The 14625-nt window shown below is 59.5% G+C and overlaps 1 protein-coding gene across 1 annotated transcript in view; it reads right to left on the reverse strand.

Moving 5' to 3' along the window:
- Positions 1–606, reverse strand: part of MIDN (midnolin) — a 33052-nt gene extending 32446 nt beyond the window's left edge. The window contains exon 1 of the mRNA XM_034755324.1: positions 349–606. The gene's annotated coding sequence lies outside the window, so the exon portion shown is untranslated. The remainder of the gene's footprint in view (positions 1–348) is intronic.
- Positions 607–14625: the final 14019 nt, after the last annotated feature.

The raw sequence follows: 14625 nt of genomic DNA on the forward strand, positions 1-14625 counted from the left end.
CCCGGAAAGGGGTGACTACAGGGGAGCCTTTACTCTCAGTTTAGTTTGCCAAGGAGTAGCTAGGTGCCGATCAGACTGTGGTGTGAACCAGGAGCCGCTCCAAAGGCTCTACATCGGTAGCGAGATCGGAATCGGAGCCAGTGACTCTCTCCCCGACAGCCCGCCCCTCTTCCTTAAAAGACACCGAAACCCTCGTTTAAAAGATAGATTTGGGAGTTGTCTTTAAGGCCCGAAGCCAAACAAGCAGGAATCTCGTGGGGGGCCCAGCCGGGTTCCTCCGGGCGCTCTCAGTCGCTGGCTTGAGAGGAGTTAAATCCCCCCGCCCGGGAACAGCACGAAATGACTTACCAGGTCCAGCGAATCCTTCCCCTTCGCCTCCTTCACCCTGCGCGCAGCCGGAACGGCTCGGGGCCCCCCCAAAAAAGAAACTATATCCCGGTAAGCACGTGATCCAATCCGGCTCCAATCGTCCCCCAAGCAGGTGAATCCCGGGCTAGTCCAGAGCGCGCACAACAAGGGGGAAATCCAGCTCTCTTCCCAGCCTGGCTCTCGGGCTTGTGAAGCGGCTCCGAGCGAGGGCAGCCTTATTCTTTAATGTTTGGGAGGCGCTAGAGAAGTTTTATCCCCCCCCCGCGCACCATTAGCCGGGGTGGAGCCTGAGAGAGAAGGATCAGCCATGCCGAGTCAGCAGGGAGATTGGAGGTGACGCAACTCTCACACCTGCCCCGCGCCGGCCCATTTTCAGTAACTCTTTCACAACCCGCCTGGCTTCTGCAGCCTCTGCTTTGTGGTTCCCCATTCCGCCTTCCAGTAAAGGCCAGCTCAGAACGCTCCTTATTGCTCCACGCACCCGGCCCCGGGGTGCTAGGCGCTGTACGTCCACCTAGCGGAGAGGGTTAGCCCTGAAAAGTGTATCAGCTGAACAAAGATGAAAGAGGATCCCATCCTCGTACTCATGGGAAACTGAGGCACAGAGAGAGGACGTGCCTTGCCCGGTGTCTCACAGGGACAGAGCGGCAGAGGTAGGAGCTGACCACAGATCTCCTGGCCCAGGGTCTTAAAACAGGCCCCTCCGATAGCCAGCGGTTTTCAATTCATTTGCCATTCTGAGCCGCATAGGCAGCGTCCACACAAGTGAGGTTTTTACTCACGAAAGCTTATGCCCAAAGAAATCTATTAGTCTTTAAGGTGCCACCGGACTCCTTGTTGTCCACACACTGGATCAGTGGTTCTCAAACGTTTGTGCTGGTGCAAGCCCCTGAGTGCACCCCCCCCCCATAAATGAAAAACACTTTTGTATATGTTTAACACCATTATAAACGCTGGAGGCAAAGCAGGGTTTGGGGTGGAGGCTGACAGCTTGTGACCCCCCCCATGTAATAACCTCCCAACCCCCAGTTTGAGAACCCCTGCACTATATTATATATTTACTACTTGGATGGCCCTGAGGATGTCACAGAGGCGGCAGCTGTGGGCTGCAAGCGATGAGAACCACTGTTACAGCACTTTCAGTTTCCCGGTTTCTCACCATAACTTAGCTTTAAAGGGACAGTCGGTTCAGCTAGGGCAGAATTAAAAAAAAAAAAAAAGACTGCAAAAAAAGAAGAGGTTTGCAGCTCTAAGGCCGATAGAAACGTTGCTAAGTTTGGTTTGGCTAATAAAGCAAAGTTGTGTTAGATCACAGCCCACAGGCGCATGGACACACACATCTGTGCCCTGCAGCGAGACCCGCCGCAGCTTTGGGGAGCAGACAGGGGATGGTGCTTTCCCAGGAGGCAGCCTTTCGGAAAGGCGTGTAGATCTTCAGAGTGTGCTCTGCCCTCTGTTTGGCATTGATCAGCTGTGAAATAGTTCACAGCCTTGCCCTGGAAATGCTCCTTGTCAGATTTCAGGGCTAATGCCCCTTGGGATGGCATGGGGTAGGACACCCTTCTCTTAGGATTCGGGGGACATCACCACCTCAGTTCTCATGTTGAAGAGTTTTCTCTGTAACCATAAGGCCTAGGGATGTGTTATTTTTATTTGAATAAAGGCCCAGATTCTGGAGCACTAGTTGGCAGAAGCTAGGAGAAAGTGGCCTGGCCTGGGTCAATCACCTAGCGCTAGTGCAGGTGAACCAGAAAGTGAAACTGACTCAAAACAAACGTGAAACTGACTAGCCTGGCTTTAGGATGCCCTAAGTGAAATGCAGAAAGTAAACAAACCGCAGCAATAGGGGAAAGCAAATCAGATTGTGAAATACAGTTAAGGCTGAAGAATCTAACATCCTGTCCTAACATAAGTTGTATTGAATTACACCTAGCAGCCCCAGTCATGGCCCAGGATCTCATTGCGCTAGGCGCTGTACAAACACAGAACAAAGAGATGGTCCCTGCCCCCCAGAGCTTCCAATCCAAGTATAAAAAAGAGACACCAGTGGATGCAGACAGGGGAGCACAAGGAAATAAAAAACACTGTTTTGGGATTGTTTTTAAATCTGATTGTTAACATTATCCTGTCCCTTTAAGACAGGGCTCCCTACCTAGCAGGGGGAGCCCGATGTAATACGGGGGAGCGGAATCATAAGCGAGGTAATCTCACATTGGAGACAGGAGGCTGAAAGCAGCGTTTCTACATGGAGCAGGTGAGAGTTTACCTGCATGGGCCTTCAGAGTCCCTTTGTGCAGCCCTTAAACCTGGTGTCCTGGCAAACGGACTGTAGGGGCCGGTTGGTTGCAGCATGGTTGTAGCTGCGTTGGTCCTGGGATATTAGAGAGACGAGGCGGGGGAGGGACTATCTTTCATTGGACCAACTTCTGAGCTGAACTTTCCAGCTCCACCGAGCTCTTCTGCGGGTCTCAGTGTTCCAGCTCCAGGCCACGGCTGGCCTCGGCTCCTTTTCTTCCCCCCCGCCCCTTCTAAATAAACCCTGGTGTGGCTGCCTAAAGGATGCCAAGCAGCTGGGGCAGGGGATTTGTGAGGGCAGGGTGGGAGCCTGCATGATTTGCATCCTCCCAGCTCCACAGCCTGGCTGCGAGGCAGGGGCAAGGAACCCTGGGCCGGACGGAGCAGAATGCCTTTTCCCGACAGCGCCGTCCACAACCCAGATGCCTCCCCCCACCCTCACAGGATCCAGGGAAACTCTCTGGATTTCCCCTGTGAAAGTGGCAAACTGGGGTAGTGCAGGGTTGGGGGAGGGGAAGCTGTCTGTTCTATATGTCAGTGCTCCTGGGTTGCTAGGGATGGATAATCTCAGTCCACAGAAGAGCGGTTCTCGAGCTCCCCCCACATCCACGGACTTCTCCCAGCCTCCCAATCTTCCCATCTCTGCATTCTACTGGCCGGATTTCCCAAGTGCTCCCTCGCCTCCATTGTTCTCAGTGGGAGAGGTAGGGCCAGGGGGAGATTTTCTATTGTGCTCAGTGGGGGAGGGGACTCTCCATCCTTTTCGGTGGGCGCTTCTGAGTGCTCGGCGCTGATGGAAACCTGGCACCTGCACCCATCTCCCTTGGGGGCCTTGTGTAGACTCCCTGGGGCGACAGGGGCTGAGGTTACCCACCTTCCTCCCACTAATCCCTTCGACAGCTGGAATCAATTGTAGCTTAGCAGGTGCCATGGCAAAACCGGTGGCATGGGAACCCTAAGATAAAGCCTCAGACAAAGTCTAGAAGTTCAGTGTGAGGGAGAATTGGAGGGGAGGGGGCATTTACTTTGGGAATCTTCCTCTGGTCTCGTGCCTCCTCTGGGTGTCGCATTTTCCAGCTTTTCTCTGCAGCTGCGAGGGCGAGGGACTTCACTCTTTTCTTTTTTTAACTAGGGAACTGAGCTTCTCCCATCACCCCATGACTCCGGGAGCTGGGGCTTTAGGAAAACCCCAGAGACTGCAGCCTGATGCAAGAGGTGACAGCAGGGAGAAGCCAGGATTCTCATCAGCCCAGGGTTTTGTGTGTTTAGTTGATTGTGTTGCCCTGGGAAATCCTTACTAATGAATAAAGTCAGACTGGGGCGTATTTGCCTGTACTGCGTCAGAGGCGTTCGAGGGGGAAGTGTTCTTCAAACTGCCCGTGGCTGAGGCGCTTTGGGAGAGAGAGACTCTCCGAGGAGCAAATGCCTACAGAGATCCCGTTGGCAGCTGCACGAAAGCCTCCTGCAATCTGATTATCTGACCTGGGCCGGGGATTACTCCCATCCGCAGCGCGCCGGCCACACAAAGCAAGCGGATTATGCAACCCCCTTCGCCAGAATCCATGGGGCTGAGCGCGCAGTGGGCCCAAGTGCCCCCAAGCATGTTGAGCACTTCCCAGAGCGCCCCAGTACGTCTCCGGGGCACGGTCTCTTAAGGAGTTCTCCGGGCATAAAGGTCACCGATTGCATGAGCTTTAAAGAGTCTGTTTGGGCTGGGAGTTCCTCTGACACCCCCAAATCTTTAGGGGGTGCCTGAGAACCCAGCCCCCTGAAGGGGGGGTGTGGAATCCCAGTACTCACTGGTTTTGGGAGCGTCCCATAAATGGTGAAAGAGTTAATCCCCGGCTGATCTCAGCCTTGCCAACCCTGGTGATTTGATCAGGCGTCTCGGTGCATTTCCCTGAAGCCCCAACTCCAGGAGTCAGGGGGTGAGGCAGGAATCACGGTTTTCATTAAAACAAAACAAAACACAGAGTCCGTTTCTAGCCCTCGTGACTGCAGAGAAACGCTGGGAAATGTGACCTGAGGGTAACCCGCCAGGCACTGAACCCAGAAGGCAATGGGGGGGGGGGTAATGTTAATTAAATAAAACCTCCTGATTTTTAAGTCAAATCACATGATTTGGTCAGGCCCGGTTCTGGGTGTTGGCGATGCAGCTGATGTGCAAAGGGCCTGGTCTCACGCTGACAAGCTCACACTAGCCCCCGGGTGGGTACAGAGAGGGCACCAGCCAGGCAAGCGCTCTGTCTCACACACACCTGGCGGGACATCCCCTGCTCTGCAGCCGGACACAGGGCCTGTTCCCAAGCTCATGAAGTCGCTGGGGGTCTTTCCCTGGGCTCCGCACCAGGCCCATGGCCAGCCAGGTTCAGTTCCCAGCAGAGGCCCCTGGAGAGACTGGAATGAGGGATTGCGGGGGAGGGTCTCACCCCTGTGTCCCCGGGCTGGGGAGACGTCAGGGACGTAGTGGGGGCAGCCAGTCTAACACTGGCCTGAATTGCTGCCCCACGGTCACCATTGCAACCCCTCCCCCTTGGAGCCCCGTTAAGGCGCTTACTGTTGGGTCTCATTGCCAAGCCCTTAGTCACCGTGGGGAGAAATTACTCTGGTGAGTAGCCCCATTGCAATGCCCTGTGCGACTCAGGTGAGCAATAGCTCATGGCCCTTAGTAACAGGCTGGCAATCTCCCGCACAGGCCTCTGCTGCCCCGAATCAAATCCCACCCCAGGCCCCTTGCCTGCCTCCGTGTGCAGTGTTGACTATAACAGCGTTTAAAAGAGAACTGGATAAATTCATGGTGGTTAAGTCCATTAATGGCTATTAGCCAGGATGGATAAGGAATGGTGTCCCTAGCCTCTGTTTGTCAGAGGGTGGAGATGGATGGCAGGAGAGAGATCACTTGATCATTACGTGTTCGGTTCACTCCCTCTGGGGCACCTGGCACTGGCCACTGTCGGTAGACAGGATACTGGGCTAGATGGACCTTTGGGCTGACCCAGTAAGGCTGTTTTTATGGGGTGGGGGGATTATAGCCCCCAGGGGACAGACCAACCATTCCCACATTTCCAGGGCTGTCGACACCCGTCTGCGTCCGTGAAAACGGCCAGTCAGCGCCGTGTGTTTCCTTGACGTTGGTACCATGTTTCGGTGGCTCCTAGTAGCGGGACTGGCCTCCCAAGACCGGCAGTCCCTGCGTTCGGGGCCTCCCGCGGGTCCAGAATGGCCAGGGCGGTGCCGGGCTAGGAGGGCGTTAAGGGGCTCGACAGGACTGGTGACCCCACAGCGACACCCCCGGCACCCGGCTGTGCAGAGGGCACAGAGCCCCCCATGCCCGGGCAGGGCATTTCCCAGGGCTCTGCGCCCTGCCCGTCCGCAGGTGAATTGAGATCAGGGAGGAAGTGGAAGTGAAGTCACTGAATCAGGATGAATCAGCAAGCTAGGGGCTGAAAACAACAAGGTGTCCGGGGGGGGGAGCAGAGGAGGGCACTGAGCACAGACTGACCATGTGAGGGGGGGCACGTGGCCGCAAAGAAGGGAGAGTGGAGCCTTAACTAAACTCCACCCCCAACAGAGGGGCTCTGTCCTGAGACCCCCGCCACCCCCTGCTCCTTCCCATGGGCAGTTCCCAGATGCCAGGGGATGGGGATCATACCTCCATCCAGGTGACCCGTGGCTGAGGCCCAGGACCCCCCCCTCCCTCACCCCAGCACAGCAGCAAGCTAATGACTAGCTCCCCTGGACCGGCCTGGCAGAGGGGGCGTTCCAGGCACTGAGCCGGGCACTGTATTGGAAGAGGAGAGATCGGGGCCAGATGCCACCAGCAGCACCCGGGCCTCCCGAACGCTGCCCGAGCAGAGCTTTCCCTCACTCAGCCCTTCCACTGGGGGAGGCTGTGAATGGGGTGGGGGGGGTTCTCAGAATTAAGAACATCTGGCCTCAGACCCCAGCAGCTGCGCCCTCCCCCCGCCCTGCCCCCGCCTCCGGTGCTCACAGCCAGCGGGCGCTTGGGACTCAGGTAGGCACTTGGGAAAGCCATGGGTGGTGCGTGAACAGGAGCTGCCAGTTCCCAGCAGAGCGAGCATGGCTGGGTCCGGGGCACCGGGGGGAGATGATTATTCTTCTTCAGAACTGGAGTCTTTGCGGGCAGAGGGGGCTGGGAAGGCAGCAGGGGTGCCCCCCCTCTTTGAGTCCACTGCCCTCAACGGACAGACCCCACAGACTCTGGATCCAGCCCGCAGTCCTGGGGGGAGGTGGTGGGCATCTTGCGCCTCCCTCTGGAGTGGAGATCAGCCCCCTTTGGCTAGTGGGGGGGGCAGCCATGTGTATAATTGGGGGGGTCTGCTGCCCCCTCCCATGGTTGGGGCACCCGGCTCTGTTTGACCCATGGAGGGAGGGCGACATGGCTGCCCCAATGAGGAAGCACCACCCCGCCCTGCCCAGAATAGGGTCTGATGTCACCCCCGCCCCCAGAGACGGCTGAACCTCCCCCGGCGCTGCGGGGAACCCGGGGGCAGGAGCTGGGAGGTATTTTTAGCTCTTCCCCGGTGTGTGTGACAATTCCCTGCATGGCCGGGATGATGCAGCTCGCGGGAGGGACCCGGGGCCATGACGTCCGGGAGCCAGTATCTGTGGAGCCGGGTTGGGCTCCCCAGGCTGAGTCACCATAGCGACTCCCAGCCACCGCAGGCTCGGGCGCAGGGCTGCTTGTCACCACTCCTTCGCCGGGGGAGACGCCAGAGCCACGCTGGCCAGAGAGCTCGGGGGTGAGCGGGTGCTGCTGACACCAGTTGCCAGTTCTGTGCCCCATACAAAGCATCTTAGTCCTGATTTACAGCCTTTCCCCACCCCCACTCTCAGACTGGACTCTCCCACACAGCCCTGCTAATGCACCTCAATCCTGAGTATCAACACCCACTCCTCATTCCTCGCCCGGCCTCTCCCCACACAGCCCTGCTAATGCACCTCAATCCTGACCCGCGGTCCCCTGCTATTCCTGGCCTAGGCTCTCCCACACACAGCCCTGCGAATGCACCTCACGCCTGACTCGCAGCCCCCTGCTAACCCAGCCTTGGGGCCTCACCTGAGCAGTCATGGGGCAAAACTAGGTGCAACAACAGACAAAACCCCCCATGAGCAAGGAAGCTGGGGCTTGAGTGGTTGGGTTTGCTTCTCCTGTGCCCAAAGTCACCTTCAGAGGCAGGTGTCCGGGGTGACGCACTGTCCCTTAGAAGCATTTCCGCTCGGACCTGGTGAGCAGGAAACTGATCTACCCCAGGCAGGGGCCGTGCTGCCGTCACGGCTCCAGGCGCAGACCCGTACTTGGCTGCATCAGGTCCCCGCCCGGCAACGCTGGGGGGTGAGGCCAGGGGCTATTCTCAGAGCCATGACGTCACGGCTCCCATCTGGGAGGCCAAGTTTTCCATCTCCGCTGGCACCATTCATTCCTCAGAGCGTCTGCTCCCCTTTCCGCTCCTTGACTCACAGGCTGAGGTCCTCCGGGGCCAGGGCTCCCCTGTGCTGGAACAGGGACCTGGGTTTGATTCCCGGCCGGAGACAAGAGCTCTGGGGAAGCAGCACCCAGTTCAGCAGCGTCTCTTTCTAGCTGATGCCAAGGCAGTGAGGGGAGGGGACACTCCCTGGGCCCCTTGGATGCTGGGTCAAAGTCTGGGGAGCCCCTGGGGAAAGGGAATCATGTGCCCAAGTGGAGGCTGTAGGGTTGGCCCTGCAGGGGGGAGTTCCCCTTTTTGTTCCCAGGCCCTCCCCACTGGGGATCTCTTGCCAGTGCCCCTCAGTCCTCCCAACCCACAGCCCCGCTGCTTTCCCAGCCCTGGGCTCCCCCGACCCCACAGCTCTGCTGATGCTCTTCAGAGTTGACCCAAACCCCACCTCCTGGGTCAGTGTGCTGCAGGGCAGGCGGTGGTGCCCCTTTAAACTATTAGCCCTCATGTTAACTGTCTCTATCCTTCTCCCGGGACACATGGCAAGACCACTGGAGATCATCTCGCTGGCCCCTTTGCTGGGGAGCCCCAGACTGGGTAGCAGGCCCCCGTAGCAGTACTATTGTATGGCAGAGTAACCCCACCCACCCCAGGGAGTGAGCTGGCCTGCCTGGGGGCTGCAATCCCAGAACCCCTGGGTCAGAGGAGGTCTTGGCTCCGCCGCAGAGTTTCCGAGGCCCTGGCGCCGGTGCTGACGGGGGAGTTCGTCCTTCCTTGTCAGCCCAGGAGTGTCGTCTGCCAAGGCCAGCCTCCCCCCGAACCCCAGGATCTGAACATGCTTTGCCGACGTGTTGATGTAACTTCACACCATGAGGTGGGGGGTCAATAGTATTAGCTTTGCTTTACAGGTGGGGAAACTGAGGCATGGAGCGTGGGTTTGGGGGAGTGACTTGCCCAAGGCCATTCAGTGGGTCACACAGATGGGAATGGGGCCCAGGAGCCTGGGCTCCCAGTCCTCTTCTACCCACTACACCATCCTCCCTCACAGAGCTGGGACTAGAACCCAGGAGTCCTGATTCCCCACTCGGCCCTGCTCTAACCACTAGCCCCCACTCCCCTTCCAACCCTGGGAACAGAACCCAGGAGCCCTGACTCCCGCCCTCCCCACTCCAGCCACGTGACTGCACCGCCCCAGGGGGCTACTTTACCTAGCAGCTGAAGGAGAGGAGCCCAAGTAGCCACCCAAGGTTAACTTGCTCTAGATCCCACCTGGAACACCCCACCGTTTTCAAAGGGAAGAGGGGGGACTGAGCATAAATCCACACACCCCCGCCGCCCCCATGAAAGCAAAGGAAGTCTCTGAGCCACGCTCGCCAGACTCCCGGCAGATGGGTCTGTCTGTCTCTCTCGGGCTGTTTGGCGTCAAACAGCACATCGGCTCCGTGGGCAGGCCTGGCAGATGCTCTCCGCCACCCCCCCACACCCGCTCTGGCGCACGCTCCGAGCGAGCTCTGCTTCCAGCCAAAGCTCCCGGCCCAGCCTACTGGCCCCTTCCCGAGCGAGCAGCAGGTTAGAAGCACCAGCAGGAGGCACTGGGAGGGCGTGAGGGGAACACAAATCTGCATGGCAGGGCCAGGCAGAGGTGATGGCTGGGGCTTGTTGCAGGCCAAACGCCCTTGGATCCAACCCAGCGCCAGTTACCCAGGCCGGCTGCCCTGGAGTGACTCTAGCCCGCGTGGGGGCAGGATCAGGGCCGTTTCCCCCCCGAGGAGCTGGGATGGGGCCTGTACTGTGCGCGGAGGGACTGCAGGGTGAGCGGGGAGATCCCAGGCACTGGAGCGCCAGCTCCAGCTGCCCGTCTCTCGCTTCCTGTCACAGCCAGGCCCGCCCTGGTAACAAAGGACCGAGGACTCAGGGAGTTCAACCCACTTCTCCCATGGCCAACGGCTCCGCTCCCCTCCCCATCCCTCTGCCGCAGCCCAGCCCAGGGGACCAGCTCCCCGTTTGCAGCCCTGACAGACAGAGACCCAGACAGGGCCAGAGACAGAGCAAAGCAGGCCAACCAGCCGCAGGAAGAGTGATGGCCATGGATGGAAAGGGAGAGAGATGAGGGCAGAGCCGTGCCCCTCCACCCCGTGGGGTTCAGGCAGCACTTGGCTCAGTGGGACCCCAATCCGCTCCGGAGCCCGTCAGTGCTAGCACCACATTGCGCGAAAGTCACTAAAGCCAGGTACAGCTGAGGGGAGTTCTGTGCACAGCCCTGCCGGTGCCCCTCGGTCCCAACCCCCAGCCCCCTGCTTCTCCAGCCCTGCTCCCCCCATAGCCCTGCTGGTGACCTGCAGCCTCTCTGCTATTCCAGGCCTGGGTTCCCCCTCCCACAGCCCTGCCGGGACCCACAGCTCCCTGCTAATGCAGCCCAGCCCCTGTTTCCTGGCCAGCCCGCACGGCGGTTTTCTGATGTGGTTGAAGGTTCAGTTGGGGCGAGACCCATCGAGCTCCCTTCCTCTTTGGCCTTGATACAAACATGCCTGAGGCCCTCAGAGAGGGGGTGTCTCTGCACCCCCCTCAGCCCCATTTCACACAAACCCATTCCTGTGCGGGGGGGGGGGAGGAGCTGGGGCGATCCTCCCCCCTTCCCCCGGGGTTCCCTGTGCTGGGGCCTCCCCCTGGCTGGGAACCCGGGGCTCCTGCTCGGCTGCTCTTTTGGGTTTGGCAGCTGCAGAAGGATTTTCCTCCTCTTGAGTCATTCTCTGCGGTTGGTTCCCGTAACCCCCCCAGCCGCGTTCCTCCCTTGGCCCCTGGGACTGGGAATGCCAATCATCCTTCCCAACCTCCCCCCGTCCTCCAGCTCTGCCGGAGGCCGCCCTGCTCCCAGCCGGGGACGGCGGCCGGGGGCCGAGGCCACGGCTCAGCCCACGCCATCCCGGTTCGGTCCCCGGCTTTGCATCTGGGATGCCCCAGCGAGCTGACTCCCCCCCCCCCCCGCCAAGGGTGGGGAGCGCGGCTTGGGCTGCATGGCTCGGGGCCTGGCTGTGGGACAGGGAGCCTAGCACTGAAGCCGGCAAGGCTCAGCCGCCACAGACAGTCGCTCCCACGTGAGACGAGGGGGCCGGGCCCAGCCAGCGGCCCGATGGCCATAGGCCCCGTTGCAGGCACTGCAGAAGCAACGTAGGGGCCACGCGTATGGCAGGGATGGGGGGAGGACCTTCAGCGCCTCCAACGCCTGCCTGCTTCGCTTGACCGATGCCAGAGGGTGCTCGGGCCCCTTTTCAGGATCAGGGCCCTACCTGTGGCAGAGCCAGAGACAGGAAGGTGCCGGAGATGGGCACAAGGCCCCCAGAGTGACAAGTCCCGCCGACAGGTGATGCTTAGGGCCCCATGAACACAGAGGGGCTGGACAGGGGGTTACAGGGTTTGTCAGCCGCGGGGGAGGGGAAGAGCCCCTGGCCCGGGTCACCCTCTCCGCACCCCCCCATGCGCCCCTCCCCCAAAGGGCAGCGGGGGTGAGGGAACCCTGGGCAAAGGGCCGCCGTGGGCCGGGGCTGAGTCAGCGGGTGCTAACTCCCGCCCACGGGGGGCGTGTGGCTGGTTGGGGAAACGCAGCGCGGGGCGCTGACACACACACTCAGAGCCCAGGCATGCCGCCTGCCCGGGGCTTGCCCCGTGCTCTAATTGGCCGGGGATCAGGAATGTGCAGCCCTCACCCGCCCCGGCCGGGGGCAGGAACGCCAGACGGTTAGTTAGTAATGGCAGCTCCACCACAGCTGCTGCCAGCGAGGAGCCCAGGCTTAGCTGCCGTCAGGTGTCTTCGGTGCACACATGTCCCCGCTGGCCACCTCTCCCCTACGAGCCGGCCGGGACCCGGGCGGGACCGTTACGCCTGGGCTCCACGGCACGGGGGCTCTATCGATGGGATCCACCAGCACCCCCCTCCCCGAGACATTGCGCTGGGCCGAGCCAGGGAGAATGCGTGGGGGATGCTCAGACAGGGGGCGAGTGTGGGACAAAGCCCAGATAGCGTGATGATGGGCATGGGGAGGGAGAGAGACGTACGCAGCCCACATACACACATCCAAGGCACAAACCCACAGCTCTCGACTAGCGGGTACACACCCACCCCCCTCACGTGCATGCACCCCTCTCACATGCACAACACACACATGCAGGCACCCCCCATACACACACCTACCCACCCACCCACACACACACACACACACATTTAGTCCAGCCTTATTTCCCTTCCCCCTAAAGCCGCCTTCTAGTGGTGCAAATGCCCCAGGGGCCCCGCTCTCGCTGGGTTGGCCCCAGCCTCTAACAGCATCGGAGGAAGATCATGAGAAACGGAGGGCAAGTTGTGGCTAACGAGACCGCAGCTGAAGGGTGCGTCAGTGCTCAGATGGGCCAGGGGATGTCTCCTCCAGCCCCCTTTCCCTCCAGACTTCCCCCACCCCCATGCCCAGGCGCACCACATGTACTTCCCCCTCGCATTTCATACACACACACACACATACACCAGGCACACTTCCCAGGGCCCTGGCTGACTTCTCACACAGTGACCAAGGGGTTCCTGTTTACAGGAACAGATCCTGCTCCCTTCCTGGCCCCCGACCATGTACCTGCTGACAGGGCCTGCAGGGGCCAGGGGGGGTGAGTCACTCTGGGCCGTCCCTGGCTGGCAGGAGGTGACGAAGAGTTACCAGCGGTCCCTGCCCGTGACCCCAGATCTCCGTCTGGGGTCAGGCACGCTTTTTTTTTTTTTTTGGGGGGTTCGGAGGGCGGGTCCGTTTCCCGCTTCAAAGTGGCCTATGCCTGCTCCATCCCAGAGGCCCTGCCACTGATGTGCTGGAATGGCAGGATCAGCCACCGGGGGGGCGGGATGGCACGCACAGGGGACTATGTGTTGGGCATGGTTACCAGCACCAGTGTGGGGGGGTGTGGACACAGCAGGGGGCAGGCACCTCCATGGGTGCCCCCTGTGGATACTGGAGGCACGTGCAGTGGTCAGGGAGTGGAAGGGCCAGCTGGGTACCACCATCACTGGCAGAGCTTAGAGACCCCAGCAGCGATCAGGGCCCCGTTGTGCCAGGCGCTGTACATACACTGTAAGAGACGGTTCCCTCTTCCAAGCAGCTTCCCAGCGCAATGGGCAGTCTCATCATCATGAGTCATATTATCAGTCCTCTGCCCTTCCCAGCCACGGAGCTTTACAAATAGCCCAGCAATGCCCCTGCCCCCCAGGAGACAGGGGTTACCCCCTTTAACAGAGGGAGAAACCACTTGTCCAAGGTCAGTGGTGAAGCAGGGCGGAGAACCCAGAAGTCCTGTGCTCCAGCAGCTGCAACACATCCCTCCCTGCCCCTGGGGTGGGTCAGTGTCATTATGCTAATTTGGCAGATGGGGAAACTGAGGCATGGGAAAGGAAGTGACTTGCCAAAGGTCACCCGGTGAGTCAGTGACATAGCCAAAAATAGAATGCAGATGCCCAGACATAGGCTTTAACCCCTAGGTCACATTCCCCAACGGCCAGCCGTGCCACTTCTGGGAGGTGGGTAAATAGCATTGTCTTGATTTTACTAGTGGGGAAACTGAGGCACTGCTCGGGGAAGTGACTCACCCTGGACTGGGGCTCTATAAACACTACGTATGGATCAGGTAATAGATGGACAGATCACTCAAGTCCGTGCCAGCCCATAATTTTTCACTTGTATTATGGTAGCGCCTAGAGCCCCGCGCTCAGCTCCGGGCCCTACGGTGCCAGGTGCTGCACAGACATACTGAGAGCTACCCCAAAGAGCTCCTCATCTAACTAGACAAGACCCAGGAAGGATTACTCCCCCCACACACACCTACACCCCTCATTGTACAGATAGGGAAACCGAGGCACAACCTTGACCAAGGTCCCATAGGGAGACCTGAGGGCACCCTGTTTTTCTCCTCCCTTGAGGCAGGGCTGCATCCCTGTGGCTGCTGATCTAAACCCTGCACGAATGATCAGAACCCCCTGGGTCTGAGCTCCCTGCAGAACAGGGTCCAACCTCGCACGCACGCGCACACACACACACACACACACTCTCTCTCTCTCTTTCTGGTTCAAGGCTGGAAACAATACGAAAAATGGCCCCCTTGGTGCATGAGTGTCCCGGACCAGAACCGAGGATGTGAGAGAGACAGGAGGGGCAGGGACGTTAGCCAAACGTCTTCGACGCTCCCAAAGGCCCCGGCTGGAGTTTCCACGCCGGTGAGTTTTTGATTATTACTCATTATTATTTAGAGCAGTGCCTAGGGACCGACGACGGAGGCCCCACCATGGTACACGCTGCAGAGAGCTGATGGTCTAAAGTTCGGATCAATTCTCATTTCCACCACGCACGGTCACCTAGTTGTCACCAGGAGCCTGGCATTTGTTACGGCGCAGCATGTGACGGGTGCATGGGTTTGTATCCAGCTCCAGGATGCAGCTACATTCGGGACAAAGAATCTAACCCACCAGGGAGTGGAGAATACAAAGCCACATGTGTCATCT

This window comes from Trachemys scripta, chromosome 22, assembly GCF_013100865.1.
Source record: "Trachemys scripta elegans isolate TJP31775 chromosome 22, CAS_Tse_1.0, whole genome shotgun sequence".
NCBI classification, from domain to species: domain Eukaryota; kingdom Metazoa; phylum Chordata; order Testudines; family Emydidae; genus Trachemys; species Trachemys scripta.